Source organism: Adiantum capillus-veneris, chromosome 19, assembly GCF_014529385.1.
Source record: "Adiantum capillus-veneris isolate H3 chromosome 19, ASM1452938v2, whole genome shotgun sequence".
Taxonomy (NCBI): domain Eukaryota; kingdom Viridiplantae; phylum Streptophyta; class Polypodiopsida; order Polypodiales; family Pteridaceae; genus Adiantum; species Adiantum capillus-veneris.
This window is the reverse complement of record NC_140949.1, coordinates 23081144-23088496: the sequence shown is the minus strand read 5'-3', so window position 1 is coordinate 23088496 and position 7353 is coordinate 23081144.

The window sequence follows — 7353 nt, the reverse complement described above, 5'->3', positions numbered from 1 at the left end:
GAGAGAGAGAGAGAGAGAGAGAGGTAGAGAGATTTTTATATCCATCTTTCTACGCCTATTCTACACACCTCTATTTTTCTACCTAATCAAGGTAGAGAGAGGAGACATGTCATAAAATATAATATCTAACCAACCCAAATGATTTTCTCATATTAAACTGATCATTTAATGTGGGAGAATAAATGGGAACAAGGGTTAAGATATAGACATGTCCTATCTCAACACGCGGCCAATGGTAAAGGGGCCAAAATGAGAGATGGTCTATCAAAGAGCAAGGCTAACCAATGGAGCATAAGACCTTAGGGTTAGCTTCATTGAAGACCTCCAATAGTTAGGTGTAAAAATCCTATAAGCTAGGGCTAAGCTTGAGGTGGGAACCCAGCCCAAGCTTAAGGTGCTTGAGGTACTTGTCATGCTTGATGCCTAAGGTGCTTGATGATTGAGATGCTTGAGGTGCTTGTCATGCTTGAGCTACTAGGGCCGCACTTGAGGTGAGAACCTAGTCCAAGCTTGAAGTTCTTAAGGGCCAAGCTTGTGGTGGGAACTGGGCTTGAGGTTGAGGGACTTGAGGTGTCAAAAAGTCAAGATTCAATACCTACAAGGAGGGGGCGAGCCCTACAAGAGGGGGGATGAGAGAGAACACCCACACACTCACACAAGGTATGCTTGGTACAAAGAAGCAAAAGGGACACTTGTCGAGTTCCTCCTCTGTTGCCCTCATGGTTTGCCTGAAGCCTATTGGTTGCCCACCCAAGAGGTCCAATGATAATTTAGAAGATTTTAATTGTCTTTGCATTTATCAAGTCCTCTCTCTCAAAAGGGGAAAGGGGGACATTTGTCCCAAGGCTACCCTTGTTGCTTGTAATGCCTCCTGCTTGCGATTGGCTAGGCCTGGAGGGGTCCAATGAGCTTCAAGCATGAACTACAAGGGGGGGTCGGCCAAAGCAAGCTAGGGGGCTGCTTAGGGGATATACTCTCCCACACACACACTCATTGTGCATTGTGCAAAGTGCAAGAGCTCCCTCTCCTTTTCCAAGCAAGTAAAGGTTGAGAATCTACACTCTTGGCTATGGAGTGCAAATTCAACCAAGAGCCATGCTTCAATGCTTACGCTTGCCATCTTCTCCATCTTCATTACTATGCTATTATGTATGCTGGCAAGAAGAGTGATGATAAGTGAGGAACTAATTCTTTGTCCTATGAAATGTTTCTTCTTTTTCTTGCCTACCCTCATTCCCTACTAGCTCTCTCCACCTTCGAAGGTGTTTGAGGTCTTGGGACTTAGGCTTGGGATAGTTAAAGATTTCCACAAAGTTTATGTTATGCTTGTGATGCATGAAGCTTTCCATCTTCATTGCATCACATAGGTCACAAGGAACACAAAGATTCTATTGTAACAAGTCTCTCTTAATGGGAGAAATCATAATACAAATGCCTATTGAAGGGGGGACCGGCTCCACATAAATCCGGTCTCAACTATTGTCATGTTTTCTAAATTCTCTCTCTTGCAAAAGTATTGTTCACGCCAAGTTAACTAATTGCTATGTCTATGTTGTGATCTTCAATTATGTTCACCGGCTATGCTCACAAAGTAATTTCTCAAAAGTACTCTCATTAATTTCCGCTACTCTCAAGGTAATAAGCCAATTCCATTACATTGCTATCAGAGGATTTGGTTTCTCTTTTCTTGCTTAAGAAGAGAGGTCATTAAGTAGCCTATGAATGTTTGATTTTGTTAATTATATTAGAGTAAGTGGAACTCGGATCTATTATCGGTTTTGTTGAGCCCACTATGTGGGATATGGTGCACACCTCGGGAGCTTTGGACTTAATAATGGGGTCTTTTTAGACTTGCCTACGGCTTTACCATTATTGAGCCATAAGAAGTCCGAAAGGAGCTAGCCCTCGGCAACTCTGCTATGTTAGACCTACTCCACTACTCTCTATAATTAACCACTTCGAGCCATGGGTGTAGATACTTAACAACCAATTTTCAAAGGCTAAGAGGAGTGGAAACTAAGGTTTTGAATTGCCAAAGCATACACTAAGTACATACATAAATTTTGTTAACATGGCTAACAATAATCAAGAGAGTAGAATGAACATTGATAGCTTTGATTTTGCACATGAAGGTGCTAATGATGATGCCCCATGTTTGTCAATTATCTCATTACTAGGTCGTAGCAAGCTATGTGCAACTCTGCTTTGCCAGCCGAAGTTACTTAACAACTTCGTGCTTATGAAATTTCCTTCCTCTCCAAGAGGAGAGAGAGCTTAGGAGGCCTCTTGAAGAGACCCCCAAAAGAATATTCTCTCCCATACAAGAGGAGGAATCTAAAGAGCAAGAAAGCAATGAAACTTTAAGTTCCTCTAAAGATGTGGCTCCACGAAGACGGCGGTCTAGAAGTTCGCCCACTCCTCCCAAGAGGAAAAGACGGCAGTCTAGACGATCGCCATGTAGCTATGCACTTCCAAAAATCAGCTCGTCAATGGTGGGCTAGCCTTCATGGCAACGACGAAGCCCCAAAGACATGGAAAACTCTACGAGTTTCCATCATGAAGCAATTCCTTGCAAGTGATACAAAGGACAAAGTGCTTACCGAATGGTGCAGTGTGAAGCTTATCTCTCATGAGTCTATCCACAAGTATGTAGACAAGTTTTGGGATTTACATCTCAAGGCTACTATCTTTCAAAAGATAGACTTTGCCAAGCAAAAGCAAAAATTTTGTGCGGCATTACCTGAAGAGATGGCCAAAATACATCAACTCTCAATGGCTTGGTCCTATCACCGACATACTCCATCACACCAATGGTTGCTTCACGCATCAATTTCCATCAAGGGGCTAGACGGAATGTCAAGCCCATGGAAAACAAAGACAAAAATGATGCAAAGGGGAAAACCAATGTTCAAAATTCTTCCCAAGGCACTTCCAACAACAACAACAACAATCGGTCCAAGGAGAAGGGAGTTTACAAAGGCAAAAACAAACTCTCTCCTGAAGAGCTTGAAGCTTTTCGCAAGGACCATAAGTGTTTTAAGTGTGGGGAGCAAGGACATGGCTTCTTGCCCCAAGAAGAATGCTTGCAATGAGACTCCAAGGGATTCCACTATTAAAACTCCAAAAGAGGATGCTCATTGCAAAGGATCGTCACTTTTCTATGCTTGGGAAAAGGTAAGAGAGCATGATGCCTTCATCTTGTTTGACCCTGGCTCTACTCACAACTTCATATCAATAGATTTGGCCACCAAGTTGGACATTCAAGCTTTCGAGATGGGAGATATGGTAATGGCTGACACAGCTTTCAAGGGGCAGCAAGCCTCCGTTACTCCCTTGATTGGGAAATTGAGGCTTCATGTCCAAAGCTATGTCGACAAAGAAGACTTTTTTATCTCTCCTCTCCAACATGAGGATGCTATCCTAGGGGCGCCATGGTTTGATCGCATGGCTGCCAATATGAAGTTTCCTGAAAGGAGAATCTACTTCATCTACAGGGGAAACAGCGTGTAAATAGATGCTAGTGAGCATGGTTGCACTAGTCCACTTGTAAATCCTCCTGCTTTTGATAAGTCAATGAAGAGCTCAGTTTTTGTGTACATGATTTTTGTCAAAGAGTCTCTAAAAGATCCTAATGTTTCATCAAATGTAAATGGTAGGAATCAAGAAGAGTTAGACTTGTCTAATTTTCTAAAAGGATTCCAAGATCTTTTCATCGATGATATTCCTATGGACTTACCTCCAAAATGGGTGGATGATGATCATCGCATTGAGCTCCTTCTAGGAAGCTCACCGCCTAGCAAGCCTCCTTATCGAGTCTCTCAAGATTAACAAGAGGAGATCATGAGGCAAGTACAGGAATTGGTAGACAAAGGGATGGTGAGGCCTAGTTCCTCTCCCTTTTGTTCTCCAGTCCTTTTAGTGCAAAAGAAAGATGGTACATACCATATGTGTGTGGAATATCAAGCACTAAATCATATCACTATCAAAAACAGATTTCTCATGCCTCGGGTAGAAGATCTGTTTGATAAGCTACAAAGCTCTACCTACTTCAGTAGGATTGACCTTAAAAGTGGCTATCATCAAATAAGGATAGTGAATGAAGATATCCTAAAGAGGGCGTTTTGCACAACGTTTGGTCTTTATGAATATCTAGTCATGCCTTTTGGCTTGACTAATGCACGAACTACATTCAATCGTCTAATGGAGAAAATTGTTAGACCTTACCGCAAATTCACTGGAGTGTTCTTTGATGATATCATCATCCACTCCAAGTCTTTGGAGGAACATAAGCAACATGTCCAAGTGATTTTTCAAGCATTGAGGGAGAACAAGATTTTTCTCAACCAAAAGAAAAGCGATTTTTTCCTACAAGAGATTCAATACCTAGGTCATATTATCTCTCAAGATGGTATCCGTATGGATCCATCAAAGTTAGAGATAATAAAAGCATGGCCTAATCCAAGAAATCTACATGAGTTAAGAAGCTTTATTGGTATGTGCGCATACTATAGACGCTTCATAGAAAAATTCTCTCAAATAGTAGGACCACTACATGACTTAACCAAGAAGGAACGTTAAGTATGTATGGACTGCTAAGGACCAAAATGCTTTTGAGAAGCTCAAGGAGAAGCTTATCTCCCAACCAGTCCTCATGCTTCCGGATCTCTCAAAGCCATTTCAGGTCTAATGTGATGCTTGTGGTGATTGCCTTGGAGCAATTTTGCTTCAAGAAGGGCATGCCATAGCATATGAGAGGCGAAGGCTCAATACGGATGAACGAGTCTTGGGCATTTATGAGAAAGAGCTTTTAGTTGTTCTACATGTCCTAGACACATGGAAGCACTACCTATTGGGGACTCCATTCATTCTACGCACTGACCACCAAAGTCTCAAGTATTTCATGACGCAAACCAAGCTTTCTGACAAACAAATGAGGTGGGCAAATTTTCTTTTGCAATTTAATTTCCATATTGCTCACATTGCTGGTAAGCACAATCAAGTGGCTGATGCACTTTCACGATGACCAAAAGTTAATGCGGTGTCTATTGCTACTCACAATGATCTATCCTCTATGATAGATGAGTATACTATTGACCCTGACTTTAGAGACATAATGTCAGCCCTTGATTTGGCGAAGAAAGAGGATCATTCACCTTGAGGATTGGTTATCTTCTCCACGGCAATAGGCTATGTGTTATCCATTCCCTTCGTGAGAAAGTTATGTATGAATCCCATGCTCCTTCCTATGCGGGGCATAGAGGTATTCAACCTACTCTTTGAGAAGTAGAGACGTATTTCTATTGTCCTACCATGAAAGTGGACATACAAGAGTATGTTTCAAAATATGTAGTATGCCAAAAGAACAAATATGGTAGAGGGAAGCAACCTAGATTATTCCAGCCATTGCCTATCCCAAATTCACCATGGGAGAGTATATCCATGGATTTCATCTTTGGATTGCCCAAGTATATCCATGGGAATACGAGAATATGGACAATAGTCGATAGGTTTAGCAAGCAAGCACACTTTATTCCTGTCAAAAAGAATATTAAGGCACACCAAATGGAAACTCTCTTCATATCACAAATTTTTAAACACCATGGATTACCAACATCCATCGTGTAAAATAGAGATCTTAGAATGACCAGTAATTTTTGGAAAGGTCTCTTTGAAAATCTAGGAACAAGATTGAATTTCTCTTCGGCCTATCACCCACAAATGGATGACCAAAGTGAGATAGCCAATCTTACGATACTCGATCTACTCAAGACTTATATTACCGAAGTAGATCAATGCTCACAATGGGAAAAGTACTTACCTCTTGTAGAGTATGCCTACAATATTACTATACATACTTCTACAGGAAAAGCACCTTTTGAGATCATTGAGGGAAGACCTAAAAGTCCCTTGCTACTCAAAGTACATATCTTTGCCGCCGATGAGTATAGCCGTGACCTACAAGAATCTTTACAAAAGATTAAGCAGGCTATATCTATATCTCAACAAAGGCAAAAAGCTACTGCTAACAAGCACAGAAGGGCCTTAACATTCAAAGAAAATGATTGGGTCTTACTTAAGTTTCCTAAGGCTCGATTAAGGCAAACGACGGACAAAAATCCTATGGGCCATCAAAAGTATTATGCTAAGCTAGCAAAAAGATACTATGGTCCTTTCCAAATCTTAAAGCCCATCAATGAGATGGCTTACCAACTCAAGTTGCCCAACCATTGGCTCATACACAATGCTTTTCATGTGAGCCTACTCAAGCCCTACAAAGGAGAGCCACCAAGTGAACCAATTATTGAAGACCCTCCCAAAGTTGAAGACCAAGAAGAGGTGCTACAACCTGAAGCTATCCTTCGGCATGAAGACAAGGTACTACGACATGGTAAGATTATCCGACGATATCTTATTAAGTTCAAAAATTATTCTTTTGAAGATGCTAGATGGATGCAAGGAATACAGCTTAAGGATAGTATGAACCTTGTCAATGCTTACAATGATACATTAGAGTAAGCAAATGTACAAATTTCTTTTAAATGACCCATGTTTTTGTTTTATAAGACTAGTTCTCTTTTTTAATGTGCACAAATTTAAATAGTATGCATGCTTAGAATTATGTTTGTGATGACGACGTCTCTCAAACACCAAGTAGAATTTTTCACTCTACTTTGGGAGAATGAAATGGACTAAAGAGCAACATGCTTGCGGCATCTATGTCTCCCAAGCACCAAATGGATTAGCCATCCATCTTGGAAAGATGTCGTAGGGTAAAAAGGGATCCTCTACCCGCTAAATAAGATTGACTAATGACTAAGGCTTTATCTCCTCTACCTCATAGTCGAGGATGATTATGATTTCAAGAGAGAGGTAATGTCATAAAATCTAATATCTAACCAACCCAAATGATTTTCTCATATTAAACTAATCATTTAATGTGGGAGAATAAACGGGAACAAGGGTTAAGATATAGACATAGATCTATCTCAACACGAGGCCAATGGTAAAGGGGCCCAAATGAGAGATGGTATATCAAAGAGCAAGGTTAACCAATGGAGCATAAGACCTTAGGGTTAGCTTCATTGTGAAGACCTCCAATAGTTAGTGTAAAAGTCCTTTGACCTTAGGTAAGCTAGGGCTGAGCTTGAGGTGGGAACCCGGCCCAAGCTTAAGGTGCTTGAGATGCTTGTCATGCTTGATGACTAAGGTGCTTGAGATGCTTGAGGTGCTTGATGATTGAGATGCTTGAGGTGCTTGTCATGCTTGAGATGCTAGGGCTGCACTTGAGGTGAGAACCCAGTCCAAGCTTGAAGTGCTTAAGGGCCAAGCTTGTGGTGGGAACTGGGCCTAAGC